The sequence below is a fragment of the Diabrotica virgifera genome, chromosome 9 (assembly GCF_917563875.1).
Source record: "Diabrotica virgifera virgifera chromosome 9, PGI_DIABVI_V3a".
In the NCBI taxonomy this organism is placed as follows: domain Eukaryota; kingdom Metazoa; phylum Arthropoda; class Insecta; order Coleoptera; family Chrysomelidae; genus Diabrotica; species Diabrotica virgifera.
This window is the reverse complement of record NC_065451.1, coordinates 190,178,960-190,195,921: the sequence shown is the minus strand read 5'-3', so window position 1 is coordinate 190,195,921 and position 16,962 is coordinate 190,178,960. Positions and strand designations below refer to the sequence as shown.

The 16,962-nt window shown below is 32.2% G+C and overlaps 1 protein-coding gene across 1 annotated transcript in view; it reads right to left on the bottom strand.

Moving 5' to 3' along the window:
• LOC114328997 (lysophosphatidylserine lipase ABHD12) overlaps positions 1 to 13,737 on the bottom strand; it is a 54,837-nt gene extending 41,100 nt beyond the window's left edge. The window contains exon 1 of the mRNA XM_028278003.2: positions 13,474 to 13,737. The gene's annotated coding sequence lies outside the window, so the exon portion shown is untranslated. The remainder of the gene's footprint in view (positions 1 to 13,473) is intronic.
• Between the last annotated feature and the right edge of the window lie 3,225 nt (positions 13,738 to 16,962).

The window sequence follows — 16,962 nt, the reverse complement described above, 5'->3', positions numbered from 1 at the left end:
TACTGTATGACAAAAATAGAGTAAAATAGTACGTTTCTTTTCTTATTAGGTAGGTACTTGCTGCTTGTACTACATGATTAAATATTCTCGTATGCAACTTAGTATCCTGCTTATTATGTGTTTGTTCAATTTTTTTTTAAATTATCTCAGTTACTCAGTTGGTACGGCATTACTACGGAAACCAAGGGAAACATTGCTTCCCTTGCTTCCATGGACTGCACGCCCCTGGTACTAAGGTAAGTTAGGTTAATTGGAACTATTTTTGGTCCCAGAATATGTGATTGAATTTATGACCTGTATTTTTGTTACACCCTGTAGTTAATGTACCTATAACATTAGCATTACATAACAATATTAGCTAACCGGGGTTTAATCGGGACATAAAGTACCGGCCCTAAGACTCAAAGATGTAATCCATCATTATGAGCAAGTCACTTACTGTCACTTGTTGTTGCGTTTAGTAAATTTCAATTTCAGACTTATCATCGACTTATTTTGTATGCTTTAAATGATGACGCACGGGTAATACCCCAGGCTGTGGGTGAAAAATAGGTCGATTTCAGGATATAATTCAGGAATTTTTGAAACCTATCAGGTGTTGTAAACGACGATGGCAGGAATAACTTCTACTAAAATGTAACCAAAAATATTGTGCGCTTTTTTTTATTGCGATTTTCATTTGTTAAATTTGCAATTTTTAATGATTTTTAATTTTGCAGCTTCGGATATTGATTTTAGAGAAAAACTTTTTAATAGAAAGTTGTAGTAAATTAAAAAACCTACAATTTGAGGTACGGTAAATTTAATTTGGTTAATTGGTTATTGCAAAACAGCCTGCGAAAAGTCCAAAATGGCCGTTTTTTACAATTGCATTATTTATTGTACAAATTATTTTTTTTATTTTTTAAAGCTTTAAAATGAAGATCTTTCAATTCCAAACATAAAAAAAATTGTAAAGCCAGATTAACGAATTTGTTGCTTAGATATTATAAATTGTTTTTCTCAAGAGGTCAAATGTCGAAGGCTATAACTTTTTGAAAAAAAAAAAAATCGTAGAGAGTTGGTGAAACATCTAATCTCCTTCTAAAGAGTTATATTTTCATATTCTGATGTAAATAAATGTAAATAAATGTAAATAAACATGTTTAAACCTCTAATTTTTGGGTTTGAAAATAAGGGGGCAAATTTCGTTATAAACATATAGAGCTGAAGCGGCCCTGTATATCCTGTGAGTTTTAACTTACAGATTATTGTTGCTGAAGATAAAAAGAAGATTTATAAAAAAATAAAAAATTTCTACGACCAACTGAAGCCGAGATAATTTTTGGGTTTGAAAATAAGGGGGCAAATTTCGTTATAAACATTTAGAGCTGAAGCGGCCCTGTACATCCTATGAGTTTCTAACTTACATATTATTGTTGCTGAAGACAAAACGAAGATTTATAAAAAAATAAAAATTTTCTACAACCAACTGAAGCCGAGATAATTGTTTTTTTTTTCTTAAGTCGTAGTGCCTTTATTTATAACAATTAAGAAATTATTTTACAGTCATTGACTAAAGAAAGACTTATATTATCTTAAAATAAAAATTATTATAAAATATAATTACATTTAATTATTAAAAATTATTTTTAAAATCGGTGCTTTTGCGAGCGGCCAAATTTTGCAAATCGCCCGGCTCGCTTCAAATCCGCGCCGTCGGAAAATTTTTACGTAACTTGTATTAAATTTTGACAGAAAACAATTTAATAATATTACCATTATAATATACAGTCTATTTACCTGTATTTGTTTTTCTTGATAAACTTTTATATGTGAAATTTTATTTCTGAAGAAATAATATTACAAAAATGATACATATATATATATGAAATATATAACTATATTTTTAATTTTTTCATTGTTATATAAATATAATAATAATAATGTTACTTCTTACTATAATATACAATATAAAACTTTTTCTTCTTGTAGTGACTATTCTTTTTGGATTTCACCTATAAAAGTTTATCAAGAAAAACAAATACAGTGGTAAATAGACTGTATATTATAATGGTAATATTTATAATTGTTTTCTGTCAAAATTTAATACAAGTTACGTAAATATTTTCCGAGCGCGCGGATTTGAAGCGAGCCGGGCGATTTGCAAAATTCGGCCGCTCGCAAAAGCACCGATTTTAAAAATAATTTTTGATAATTAAATGTAATTATATTTTATAATAATTTTTGTTTTAAGATAATATAAGTCCTTTTTTAGTCAATGACTGTAAAATAATTTCTTAATTGTTATAAATTTAAGAAAAAAAAACAATTATCTCGGCTTCAGTTGGTTATAGAAAATTTTAGTTTTTTTATAAATCTTCGTTTCGTCTTCAGCAACAATAATCTGTAAGTTAGAAACTCATAGGATATACAGGGCCGCTTCAGCTCTAAATGTTTATAACGAAATTTGCCCCCTTATTTTCAAACCCAAAAATTATCTCGGCTTCAATTGGTCGTAGAAATTTTTTATTTTTTTATAAATCTTCGTTTCATCTTCAGCAACAATAATCTGTAAGTTAAAAACTCATAGAATGTACAGGGCCGCTTCAGCTCTAAATGTTTATAATGAAATTTGCCCCCTTATTTTCAAACCCAAAAATTAGAGGTTTAAAAATGTTTTACGCATTTATTTACATCATAATATGAAAATATAACTCTTTAGAAGGAGATTGGATGTTTCACCAACTCTCTACGATTTTTTTTTTCAAAAAGTTATAGCTTTCGACATTTGACCTCTTGGGATAAACAATTTGTAATATCTAAGCAACAAATTCGTTAATCTGGCTTTACAATTTTTTTCTTATGTTTGGAATTGACAGATCTTCATTTTAAAGCTTTAAAAAATAAAAAAAAATATTTGTACAATAAATAATGCAATTGTAATAAGCGGCCATTTTGGACCTTTCGCAGGCTGTTTTGCAATAACCAATTAACGAAATTAAACTTACTATAGCTCAAATTGTAGGTTTTTTAATTTACTACAACTTTCTATTAAAAAGTTTTTCTCTAAAATCAATATCCTAAGCTACAAAATTAAAAATCTTTAAAAATTGCAAATTTAACAAATGAAAATCGCAATATAAAAAAAGCGCACAATATTTTTGGTTACATTTTAGTAGAAGTTATTCCTGGCATCGTCCTTTACAACACCTGGTAGGTTTCAAAAATTCCTGAATTATATCACGTTTTTTCACCCACAGCCTGGGGTACAAAGATTCAGGGACTCGACTATAGTAGAGGGACCTGGACACAAATCCCTAGGTGAAGTGAGAGGTACAAAAAACAAATAGACTGGCAGGATGCCTTAATATCATATAAGGGGAAATGTACATATTAATAGTGCGATGAAGTCAAGAATTTATAAAGCCAGTGTAAAAGCAATAATGACATGTTATTCGGAATCAAGATCTGATACATACATAACACGAGGACTTCTGGAAACGGTAGAGAGGAGAGTATTGATAAGAATAATTACAGGAAATACGCTGGGATATTGAAAGAGGAGTCAAGACAAAAGAAAATATAATGTACAGTTTATGAACGAATAGACACTCGATAGAAAAAATTAATGGAATAACCACATAAGCAGAACGGGGGAGACACATGTGGTCAAAATAGCAACTATAGCAAGAGATAAAATTTATTTTGATTTAATCACCAAATTGGCGGAAGTAGCAGAATGGCTTATAAAGAGGAAGAAGAAAAGCACCAAATAAGTCTACATTTAAGAAAATTGTGATAAACCAGTCAAAGATAAAACAGAAACAAAGATACTGCAATCAACAAATACATATATATTTCTTAACACTTATTAGAATACAATGTTACAGAAATACTAACGACATTTTAAACTTACCCTTAATATCACCTTGACCGGACAGATTTTTAACCGAAAAATATAACAACCACATTCCAACACAGCCCGCAGTCTGTATAATACAAAAAGATGAAAAAGTAGCGAGCATAAAGGGCCCTTTGAAACTCGCCCTCTATTGATGAGATATGTGGAAAAGTAGGGGTAAATGTCTGTGTGATGGTTGGACAACGGGCTTTTTGTTCTTTTTAAACCCCGACAAATTCCTTTTTTCAATTTCTAGTTTGAAGAATAGTCCATTCACTCACGGTAAAATATTGCAAAACCTCCGGATTTTAAGGTCCAAACCAGACGGGCCACTCTGCAGCGCTACTCTGTGGATCCATAGAGTGACTGAAACAGGCGATTTTCTAGCGCCGGCGACTACGCTGCTAAGTGGGTCGTTTGGAAGGATGCGGCGTTTAATGTAATGAGTGAGAAAAAAAAGTAAGCTTGTTGAAATTATTAAAAGCTTGCCGGCTAATAATCTTTTAAAAAAGTGTGTTCGTCAAAGTCAGTGTTTGTAATGTCCATAGTTTTAAATTGAAACATGCTGAAAACCACAGCCTAAATATCGCAAAGTCCGACTCTGTCGTATCGATAGAAAATTTGACGTAAAATAGCACCCGAGGCGTTTCTCATAGATCACCCGTGAAAGCGGAATGATTAACATTCTAAGAAATGCTAGACGCCTAAGTGGGTAATTTAGCTATTGCAGTCAGTAAAACTGCAAAGAGATTTTAGGGCTCGGAGACAGAATTCCTAGGAGTTATTTACTTTGAAACAGGATAAGTCTCATAAAAATAAGAATAGGAAATATTGCTAAGTGTTTGAATGATAGAAATCTAAGAACTCCACAAAATTGCAACGCAGTAACTTTCGTGGAAATCCTTAAATGGTTACAAACAGGACAGCGATGGTGATTGGCCGAAAAAGAAACGTATGACCATAATAAGGATGGCCTAAGTATTATTTTCCAACTATGTGATTGGTAGGAAAATGTTCGGAATGATGATTATTGGTCAAATTAGGTGATAGCTGTGAAAAAGGGAGGTGAATTTAGAGAAGAGAGGAATCTTGTCCGAGATTAGGACAAGAAGAATTTAATTAAGTTCTAGCGGCCATGCAGTGAAGACATGCATTTTTTCTTGTCTGTGCCTAAATAGGCAAAATGGGATCTTAAAGATTCTGTCGTGAAAATCGCAAGTGCGATATGTTGTCTTAAATACCATACCGGTATATTCTCTGTGTTGTGTCCGGTACAATAAAGGAATAGTTTTTCCTAGTACGGCTTGTAATATGTTTCGTGCAAACAGAACTTAATTCAACTTTTGCGGATAAGATTTCCGTTTAATATGTCTCGTGCAGACCGAACTTAATTCAATCTTCGTGGAACGCGGTTCCGTTTTTTTTTTTAAAGACAATGGTCTAAATAAAGTATGTTTTATTATCAAGTCAGTGAGAAGTATCACTAATAATCATGAACGCAGTTATTTTCTTTTCATAAAACAAAAAAACTATGGAATTTTTATTTTTCGTATAATATAATAACAATTATGTAACAGTGCTTTAAATCTAAAATTGTAAAGTGAAAGTGAGATCCACCACAGCTCTTGCGAGCTAACCAGATTCCAGCAGCTCATCAACAACAGATCATCACCAGGTATTTTGCAATAAACTGTTTCGTTCCTTTTTTCTTTTTTCGAACTTTTAAAATGAAACGCGAGAGACTTATTTTTTTTACTTTTCTAACCAACTCAGTTTTTTTTTAACAATTTTCTATCTGAATAAATGATAACTATGTTTTAAACTTATGTCGTCTTTTTCTGTTCGCACAATCCATCTATGTTCCTTATTGTATTAGGAAATACAGACGACCACAGACACCAAGGGTAAGTACCATTACTATTCAAAGGGATACCATTTTACGTAACATTTATGTAATTTTTATATAGATATATAGCAATAGATTTTGATCTATTAATGGCGCCCAAAAAAAATTAATAATTTCTTTTCTTTGGCCTTAATATTGTTGTAAGAACCCACACCTTAAATCTCTTGATGACTTGAGCTACCGAGGTGCTAATGTAGCACGAATTTTGTCAAGTTTATGTATATTATTATGTTTAGCTATATTGTCGTGCTTCAAAATATTTTACAAAATTTCAACGCTTTTAAAAAAATACCAATAAACTCCATAAAAGGAATTAAGAAGAACCAGAAAACAGCTGTATCACAGAAACAAGCACATAAAAATCAACCAGTACATCTGGACCCTACAGGCGTAAAATAGTTTGATACAACCTGACAACTGAGTGAAAGTGAAAAACATGTTAGCTTGCAACCCCCTTTTGACTGACATCTTATCGATTTGTTTTCAACAACAAATAATAAAACCTTTTTTGACCTAGAATGGGACCCCACTATTTAACATAAATAAACAAACAAGATTGTGAGTACGTATTTGTTTTGGTCAGTTCAAATGCATCCAATGTATTCATTTAATAAAATGTAAATATATATAGAGAAAGCATTGCTTATGAGATTTATTCTTTTCGATAGGGCTACCTTCTTTAAAATCATAAACAAATAATTCAAAGATGACGTCCCACGGTTTTCCATTTAATGCCCTATAAATATGCTCTCGGGTTCTTGCCTCACATATTATATCCGGTCTGTTTTGCACTTCAATCAAAAACCGTTCCGAATCGAAATTCATTTTAAGTGCTCACCCTATAACCTCTCGTAAATATCTGCGGCAGCTACAAAAGTGGTCCGTCTGAATTGGGTTTGCCACTAGTGGACGCCACTTAGTATAGTCCGTTCTTTAACGGTAAAATATTGCAAAACCTCTAAATTTTAAAGAACCGCTTGGATTAACATGAAATTTGGCATACACATAGCTAACAAGTCAAAGAAAAAAAGCGATATTGTGCCGATATGTGCTTTAGCCATGGGGGTGGTTTTCATGGGGGTGAAAAAATATTCGTCCAAAGTAAGTCAGGAAATAGATAAACTGGCTAATTTTAAGTAACTTTTGTTCTATAGAGTTTTTTCACTAAGTCAATACTTTTTGAGTTATTTGGCAGTTAATATGTTCATTTTTTCAACAAAATAACCACGCTTTTAGACGGTTTTTCGCAAATAACTCAAATAGTAAGTATTTTGTCGAAAAAACATTCTAGTAGAAGCAGAGTTGTAGCTAATGAAAAATAGGTTCATATTCGTCAAATTCCAGATGGAATATTTTAACGTGAAATAACCAGAAATTAAGCACATTTCGGGAAAAACTCATTACAACTTATTTAAAGTGTTTAAAAAAGCTTCATTTTTGTTTTATAAAAAAAATTTCTAGCATCAAAAGTAAACAAGTTACGCTCAAAATAAAGTTAGTCCCTTTTTTTTTTTGGTAAAAAATCGAGAAAATCACCCCTTAATTAGTATCTTAAATGAACTTAATCGTTACGACTTCACAAGTTTCTTGACTCGTGTATGTATTGTTTATGTGATCTGTGAGTTTCATCGGTTCAAAGTCCTTATTATTGAAAGGGCTGTAGTTAAAAGGGGTTGAACGAGTCACTGATCACGAATGTATGCAAATTTAGAAACAACAAATCTTAATCAATTTTTGTCTAACAGAAAAACAAAAAAATACATGATATTCAGAAAAGCAATGCTGACTTTTTTTGTTTCTCGAAATTTTTGGTATCTCTAACAATTTTTAAGTTATTTTGAAAAAGACCATATTTTTCAAAGTTAAAATTTTTAAAAATTTTACTTTGAAACCAAATTTTTTCAAAAATAAGCACTTTGAATCGATGAAACTTACAGATCATATAAATACAATATAAGTAAAATAATTTGTGGAGCGGTAACGATTAATTTCATTTAAGTTGCTAATTAGGGGGTGGCCTTCCCGAATTTTTTTTGCCAAAAACAAAAGGGACCAACTTTATTTTAAGCGTAACTTGCTTAAATTTAATGCTAGAAACTTTTTGTAAAAACAGAAATAAAGTTTTTTTAAACACTTTAAAAAAGTTATAATGGGTTTTCCCGAAAAAGTGCTTAATTTTTTGGATATTTCAAGTCGAAATATTATATTTGAAATTTGGTGAATATGAATCTATTTTTCATTGGCTATAACTCTGGTTCTGTGAGATCCAGAGACCTAACGCGTACTCCAATTTTTTTACTTTTTTATAGGCTATATTTTTGATAGGAATGTTTTTTTTTTCGACAAAATACTTACTTTTTCAGTTATTTGCGAAAAACCGTCCAAAAAGTGGTTATTTTGTTGAAAAATGAACATATTCACTCGCAAATAACTCGAAAAGTGTTGACTTGGCGAAAAAGCTCTATACAACAAAAGTTACTTAAAATTAGTCAGTTTACCCATTTCCGGACTTATTTTGGACATATATTTTTTCACCCCCAAAAGGGGGTGAAAGTCACCCCCAGGGAAAAAGCACACATCGGCACAATATCACTTTTTTCTTTGATATGTAAGCTATACGTATGCCAAATTTCATGTCAATCCAAGCGGTTCTTTAAAATTTAGAGCAAAAACCGTGAAATAATGTACATACTAGTAGTGACGCTCGGCGACTTAACTGTGGCCGGCTACACTCGCTCGTCTGGGGTGCGACGGCCACTCTACATAAGAACCCACGGTAAATCATCGGAAGCTGCTTTGTGGATCCACAGAGTGACCAGGGGCGGATCCAAAAAATCGATTAGGGGGGGGCACGTAGGGTACAAACTCAAGGAGTCTGGAATATACCCCAATAAAATATATTCTATCTAGTGTATTTTTGATCCGCCTGGGGGGGGGGGGTGGCGCACGTGCCCCCGTGCCCCACCCCTGGATCCGCTACTGAGAGTGACCCGTCTGGTTTGAGACTAAAGAACCGCTTGGATTCACATAAAGTTTGGCATACACACAGCTAACTTATCAAAGAAAAAAAGTGATATGGTGCCGATGTGTGTTTTTGCCCTGGGGTTGAGTTTCACCCCTTCTCGGAACAAACATACGTGCAAAATACTTAAGTCCGGAAGTGGATAAACTGACTAATAAGCAACTTTTGTTCTAAAGAGTTTTTCCACTAAGTCAATACTCTTCGAGTTATTTGCGAGTGAATATGTTAAATTTTAAATCACATTTTAGACGGTTTTTCGCAAATAACTCAAAAAGTGAGTATTTTATCGAAAAAAATATTCTTAGCAAAAATATAGCCGATAAAAAAGTGAAAAAAATTGTGTAGAATACATAGTAGAAGCAGAGCTGTAGCTAGTGAAAAGTAGGTTCTAATTCGACAAATTACAAATCGAACATTTCAACGTGAAATAACCGAAAAATGAAGCCTAGTAGGGGAAAAACTTATCACATTTTTTTTAAAGTGTTAAAAAGTGGCTTTACTTTTGTTTTTTTTTAAGTTTATAGCCTCAAAAGTAAGCAAGTTACGTTCAAAATAAAGTTGGTCCCTTTTTTTGGTAAAAAAGAATCGTTAAAATCACTTCCTTATTAGCATCCCAAATGAAATTAATCGTTATCACTTCACAAGTTACTTTACTTATGTATTGTTTATATGATCTGTAAGTTTCGTAGGTTCAAAGTGCTGTATTCGAAAATGCTTGAACGAGTCACTAATCACGAGTTGATGCTAAATTTGAACAGCCGTATCTTAACCAATGTTTGTCTTACAGAAAAACAAAACATCCAATATATTCAGAAAAGTAAAACCTACACAGCGGGTCCCAAGGAAATGGGTGAGTCACAAAGTTTCACAAAGAAAAAGCAAATATATATCGCGAGATGAACATCAGATCGAAAAATGAAATACGTGTTTAATATTTTTCAAAAATCTATCGAATAATACCAAACACGACCCCACACGGAAGGGAGTGGGGGATCCCTTTAAAATTTTAAATAGGAACCCTGCGATATTTCACGAAATTAACATCAGATCAAAAAACTGAAAAATACGTGTTCAATATTTTTCAAAAATTTATCGAATGACACCAAATACGACTCCCCACGGGAGTGGGTGGGGTTTACTTTAAAATCTGAAATAGAAACCTCCATTTTTTTTATTGCAGATTTGGATTCCTTACGTAAAAATAACTGACTCTTATTTGAGATATTTTTTCGAATTATGGATAGATGGTGCTATAATCGCAAAAAACAATTTTTGAAAATGGAAAATTCAATTAAAAAATGAAAAATCCTCACCAAAATGGAAAATTTAACTTAAATTTCTTGGTTTTAGGACCTTTTCTTTACAACCCAATAGGTCCCCATGGCTCCCCTACTATTACATAGAAACTCACATTGTATATGTAATGTATTTTAAATCATAAACAATTAAAAAAATTTTACTTTCTGGTTTAATTTGCAATAACTTTTTTGTTCTCATTTTTAGAGAAGCAACTGTTTTCAAGAAAGTCGTATTTTTAAGAGCAGTAAACCTGACTAGGCATTGGATGACTAACCAATTGTAGATGAAATAATTAGTCAACCAATGCCTCGTCAGGTTTACTGCTCTTACGGCGCCGTAAATTCTCGCCCGTGTGGCCTTTCGCTTATCTGGGCAAAGTGGGTCCAACGGACCCGAGACGCCAATTATTTTATCATAAACTGATAAAAAATATTTATTGAATTTTATGCATCACTGAATTTGTTTAGAAGTATGTTCCCTTCAACATAGTCATGAGCTATTCAAAATATTCATTATCATTTTTGAAATTATTGCGTCGAAAGAATTGTTTCACGTAAAGGAGCAACACGGGCCCGTCGGACCCTATTTGTATTTATACCTAAAGTCTAAATCTTTATTACAGAAGTTAATCTGGCAGTCAGGTAATATTTTTGTGGATTATCTAAACGACTTTTATGATTCCGGAAATCCAATAATAAAGTCTAAACGTGTAACAAACAATGTAAACATCTCTTTGATGTCAACATCAAAGAGATGCTTACAATAGGTGTTATATATATTCTAAATGAATTTTAAAAACTGAAAATCATTGTTGGAATGCAATAATATTTTTAAGTAGGTACCTATATCTACATATTTTGAAATAAATAATGCATCTGCTACCAGTCGTTTGTAAAGTTTGTAAGTATTGCAATAAAGAAAAATAAATGACTAATCTATGGTTTTTTTATTTTTATTATTTTTTTTAACTATTTATTTTTTTTTATTCTAGTTGGGAATAAGCTAATCTTGTGGCTTAGTCCCAACTAAAATAATAAATTGATATGACAAAGTAATAATTTGTAAAAGTAAAATAATAATATTCTTCTGATTTATGCGTTTTTTTTTTCATTTTGTAAAGATTGTTTTTGTCGGTACTTTATACATGAGCTGCTAATTACCATAATCTTTTCTCAGAAGGGTTTTCACACAATAATGAAAGGCAACAACACCGTAATCTTTTTCCAGGCTATGCGTAACCATCAACCCCTCTTTTCAAATAAAATGGCCTGGTAGATTTACAAAAGTTTTTATTTATTGAAGTTATACTTGCTTAGGCGCGATATGAGGGTGAATTTTAATATGATTAAAACCTTCAATCTGGGCGCAGTCGCATTATAACTTTGTTCTCATTGGATGTTCAAATGACATGTCAAAAATTATTCAATATGGCGGCTGTGGCACAGCTGTGGTTTGATTATTTATGGTTGTTGCGTTTTAAAATTTGTGGGAAAAGAAACAACAAACAAAAGTTAGTTAATAGTTATACTGCCTTTTTAAATAGTTTTCATATATATTTTTGGACTTTTGGACTATTTTGGACAAGGAAAACTCATTCTAATTTGGTAAGTAGTTTTTATTATAATCATATTGTAATTATACATTTGGATTAGGTTGGAATACATACATTTATTTTATCAAGAATGGGGATTTTAGAGAGACATCCCAAATTAGGTCCGATTTTTATTTTTAAATTATGATTTTTTGGCGTAGATTTATTTATCTAGTAGGTATGTAATGCTTTGATTTACATACTTAATTTGATTACCAACAAAACTTCTACCAATCTTCATCTAATATATTGTTTTCTTACTGTTTTGTTATATTTTAATATTTTCTTCCACAAAAATCAAACTCTACATCTACATAATTTGATTAAATTCAGAACAACTGTCAAACAGTAAAACGTTCAGTTGCCCTATTTTTCCACATGACAAATAATGTGTACTTGGATGAGTGAGTCGCGGGTTCGAATCCCGATGCAAGTTTTTATTTTTTTATGCATTTTATGATTGTAAGTATATTTGTTATATATTTTTTTTTTTCAGAAAATGCGTATTTAAAATTTTTGCCAACAATTATTATCGTTCAGAAATCATTTTTTCTTTGTTGCATTTTTCAATGTGTTTGTGTGCGTTTTATTCTTTTATTTTTTTAAATTTTTGGTATTGTCTTAATAAAAAATTTTGGAAAGTAGTAAGTATTAAAATTAGTTTAAAATTTAAATAAAATATAAATAAACTGTTTAAAGTACATTATATCAATTTCGTTAAAATCACATAATATGTAATAGAAGTATAACTTCTTACGTGCGTACAAAGTACACACACATTCTTTTTTATTAATTAAGTCTTTATATGACACCAAATGTTTATTACTTATGAAAAGATATTTTTTCTACAAAAGTTTTGCATTTCATTATTTTGTGCAAGTCCTTCAGGTAGATCGCACCCTTGAGGTAGACAGCATGCTATAGTAGAACTTCTTTTTAATCTAGACAATTTAATTTTAACTTTAATAAAAAATAATAAAAAAAAATATATTAGAAATATATGGGTAAATATGAATAGTACATTCACGAATAGTGGTGGGCCCAACGGACCCGAGTTGCCGGTTACGTAAGTAAAACGTGTTGCCCGGATAAGGGTTAAGTCATTAAAACGCGTATTGGTATGTGAACGGTCTCAAGTAAAATGTATGTACAGTGGAACCCCAGTAAGTCGGCCTCCGATAACCCGGAAGTCCGACTAACCCGGACCGATTTTCATCAGACAAAACAAACATTTTTCACTTTGAGTTTCTTACCATGAAATAGACAATACTGTATACAACTGTACGTAATTTAAATGTACTGTACATAATATGTATTTCATGTTTGTGTTTGTGCAATTATAATGGAGTTTATCTGTAAATATTTTACCGTATTTTATTAAATTTTACTATATTCTCCGGCTAACCCGAATTTTCGATATCCCGGATCAGCCGCGGTCCCGATTAATCCGACTTATCGAAGTTCCACTGTATGTAGTTGTAATCACGCGTTATCAAAAGGCGCGTATAAGCGCCTCTCATGTGAGGATGTGAGCGGGCTCTTATACTCTGACATGGATATAAAATACTTTCAAGATTATATCTGCCTATCATAAACAGAAAATAAAAATTCTGACCTTATGCACTATAATATCGTTTAAAAATGTAAATAAACTAAAATACCAACTGAAATAAAAATGTAAATGTTATATGTACTTGTAAATAAAGTATGTCATCTTAAGTTTAATTTTAACACAAAAAAGTAAAACAACACGAAAAAATTAGCAAACTTACCAAAACTTCAAATCTCGCTTGTTGTGCGTCACCGTTACGTACAACAAACAAATAAAACTAAACAATGAATCTTTGTTTATAATAGTAATGTTATTTTTAGGATATAAACATAATTATTTTGACTTATGAATCACATACTGTCGATACCGCCAATACCGCGCAAAAGATTATCAAACATAATTAGAAAGTATTCCTAAACAGAACAGATTGAACATTGAATAAGTTGGTTTGTAGCGTTTCACTAAACTGCCTACAAAGTGTAGAGAGGTTATGTAACGAACTAACTGACCTTTTAAACAAGATAGGTACGGAGCGCTTAAATCAACTTTTCCGTCTGGTATGAGCAGAGGCGTAGCTACCGACGTATCAATTAAAAGGGGCCCCCGATATACAGGGGATCTCGACATGCGACATGTCGAAACAAAAAAATAAAGGCTGATTTATGTTAGCTACACGGGCCGTGTATGAAACGACTGTCTTGCGGGACACGCTGGAGAATCATGTTGCCTATATGGAAGACATCGGGTTCATAGTACAACGGGACGGGGCGACAACGGGAACAGGCACCGTTTACCGGCCGTGCTCGCCCTGTAAGTGACGTTCTAACATAAACTACTTGTCAGCGGTCGCAATATGCTATTCACGGAGAACCTATTGTATTTTAATTGTTTTTGACCAGTCCGGCTTGTTGGTGTGTTTAAATGTATACTAAATTTCAATAAGACATACAGTGCATGTAAACAACGATTTTAGTTGTTAAATGTGTTTAAAAATCTACTCGTTCCATAGTCAGTATATTATTAAAATAACTTTATTACTTTTTCTCTTTTATCGATTACTAGTTTTTATTGTATATTATATAAATTATTGTAATCACTGAATACATAGATAGTGAAAAAATAAATTAATGGATAATTGACGCGATTATACAAGTAACTGTTATCCAACAATAGGGCTTTTCATCGATTGTCAGTTGTTTCGAGCTTCTGTCATGTGTCACATAATATTAATATATCTACGTCATACGTCTTTGGTTTGTATCATTGGTATATACCAATAACGTATGACGTAGATATATTAATATTATGTGACACATGACAGAAGCTCGAAACAAATGACTGTGAATGAAAAGCCCTATATTCCATAACCATAATCTGAACCAAATAGTCATCTCGTTCGTTGCTGACGACGACATCGCTGTCAATTAATGTTTACATCTAGTGCATAGCTCATGCGAATAAACTATAAGTATGAATAAAACATACATACAGTATCGTGCAAATAAAAGGAATAAATTCGTTGTTTCGTAAGCCGGCGAATTTAAGGAAAAATTCTGAAACAGGTCGATTTTTATTTGTAAATTATGATTTTTTGACATATATAGGTATTATATATCATACTAGTGACGTCATCCATCTGGACGTGATGACGTAATCGATGACTATTTTAAATGAGAATATGGGTCGTGTGCTAGCTCATTTAAAAGGCTATTCAATTCTCTATTCAATAATAGCGTTCATTAGTTTGTCAGAGTTAGTTATTCATTAACATAATTATTTATACGGAGCGCAAAAAATGTTTTGAATTAAATAAAATGACAAAAAAAGAATGATGCATATCTTTTATTCAAAAAATACATTTTACTGCTGTCATAAAATAGAAAAAAAGTTTATGTGACAACTAAACATTGCCTTTGGGCGCTTTAATAAATAAATTTGCCGAACCAAAGACGAGATAAGCTCATTTTTAAATTTAGGCCTGGATCCCGCGTACCAAAAAAAGTTTATTAATAGCAAGCTGAAAGTTTGTTAACAGCTTAATGGTGTTTAGTTGGACAAACTTTGATGTTCGGGAACACTGGAACAAGGGAAGTTTTAATTGTGGAACAGGTTAGAGCTTTCAAACGTCAAACTACAAAAACGTCCCATGTATTTTACAGTACAGAACTTCCAATTGATTTGTTACTCTTTCATTAAACCAAATACTATGGACTATTTTATTAAACTCTCATGCAAAAATCAGATTTCTATTTACCACAAACATAATAATTCCTGTCATTTGACATCTTTTACGTGTCGGATTTATTAAAATGCTGAATATATAAGCATTTTTTCATATATTAGATATATAAAGTTTGCTATTGAATAAACTTAAAAACAACCTGCTGGTTTTCACAATCATAAACTTGTCATAGGATGACACGTTGCACAATTAAAATCACGTTCCACAATTAAAACTTTCCCTGTTCCAGTGTTCCCATACATCAAAGTTTGTCCGACTAGACACCGTTAAGCTATTAACAAATTTTCAGCCGGCTATTAATAAACTTTTTTTGGTACGTGGGATTCAGGCCTAATTGTTTGGGTAACATTTGGCTCACAGAAGCATTTGTGTTTGTAATTATATTTGTATTATATACTTCATAACTGCTCATAAACATTAAATATTATATAGAGGCACCGGCGCCTATATAAAAATTTTCAGGGGGGGGGGACAGACGTGAAAATGTTGCACATTATATTTTGTATACTTTGGATATCCGTATATAGTTTAAAGCACCCGAAAAGCTAGGGGGCCACGGCTCCCTGCCTATGGGCATGGGCGCCCGTGTATAGAGGAGAAAAACAGAATACTTTGGCCTTATAATTAGAGGACCTAAATACCATCTACTTCGCCTTATAATACAAGAAAAAGTGGATGGAAGGAGATGGATTGGTCAAAAGAAACTTTCATGGTTGCGTAATATTAGACTTTGGTGTGGTTCCACAGCAGAAGAATTAGCAGCCGATAGAGAAAGGTTTCAGAAACTTGTAAACATGATGACGGCCAATATCTGAACACGGACATGGCACCTAAAGAAGAAGAAGAACTAAGAACTTTATAACTATATTTAATTAATCTTTTGTTCAATACAATTATTGTTTTTGCTTCTTTTGTTGAACATTTTTTTAGCAGTATTCCATATCAGTCGTGGAAAAGGGCCCGTGATAAACTTTGCTACGGGGCCCGCGTGAGGCTAGCTACGCCACTGGCTTAAATAAACTTTTCTGATTGGAATAAATGGTGAATACTGATTCTAGCATTATTTAACAGTATTCTATATTGATTTTATAAATATTGAAAGTTGAGTGTAAGAAACGATGTCAGTAGTACAAATATGATTTTTAAGGGACACAAAGACAGTGTACCTACCTAATATATCTGCGATTTAACTGTGTTTTTGGGGGGCGTTAACCTTTAACGGTCAAGGATACTACGATTGAGGTACATCTAGGACTGGGCTCCTTGGCTCGTGGGTATATTAACGTCTGGTGCACCTGTCTGATCTAAATTATTCCGAACAAAGACGTCAGTTGCTTCATTGTTTGTTCCAGTTATTCATAGATATCCTGATGAAAAATATATTGACGGATATTGGTTGTATTGTATTGCAGCAATAATACAGGGTGTAACAAAAATACAGGTCATAAGTAAATGAAATCACATATT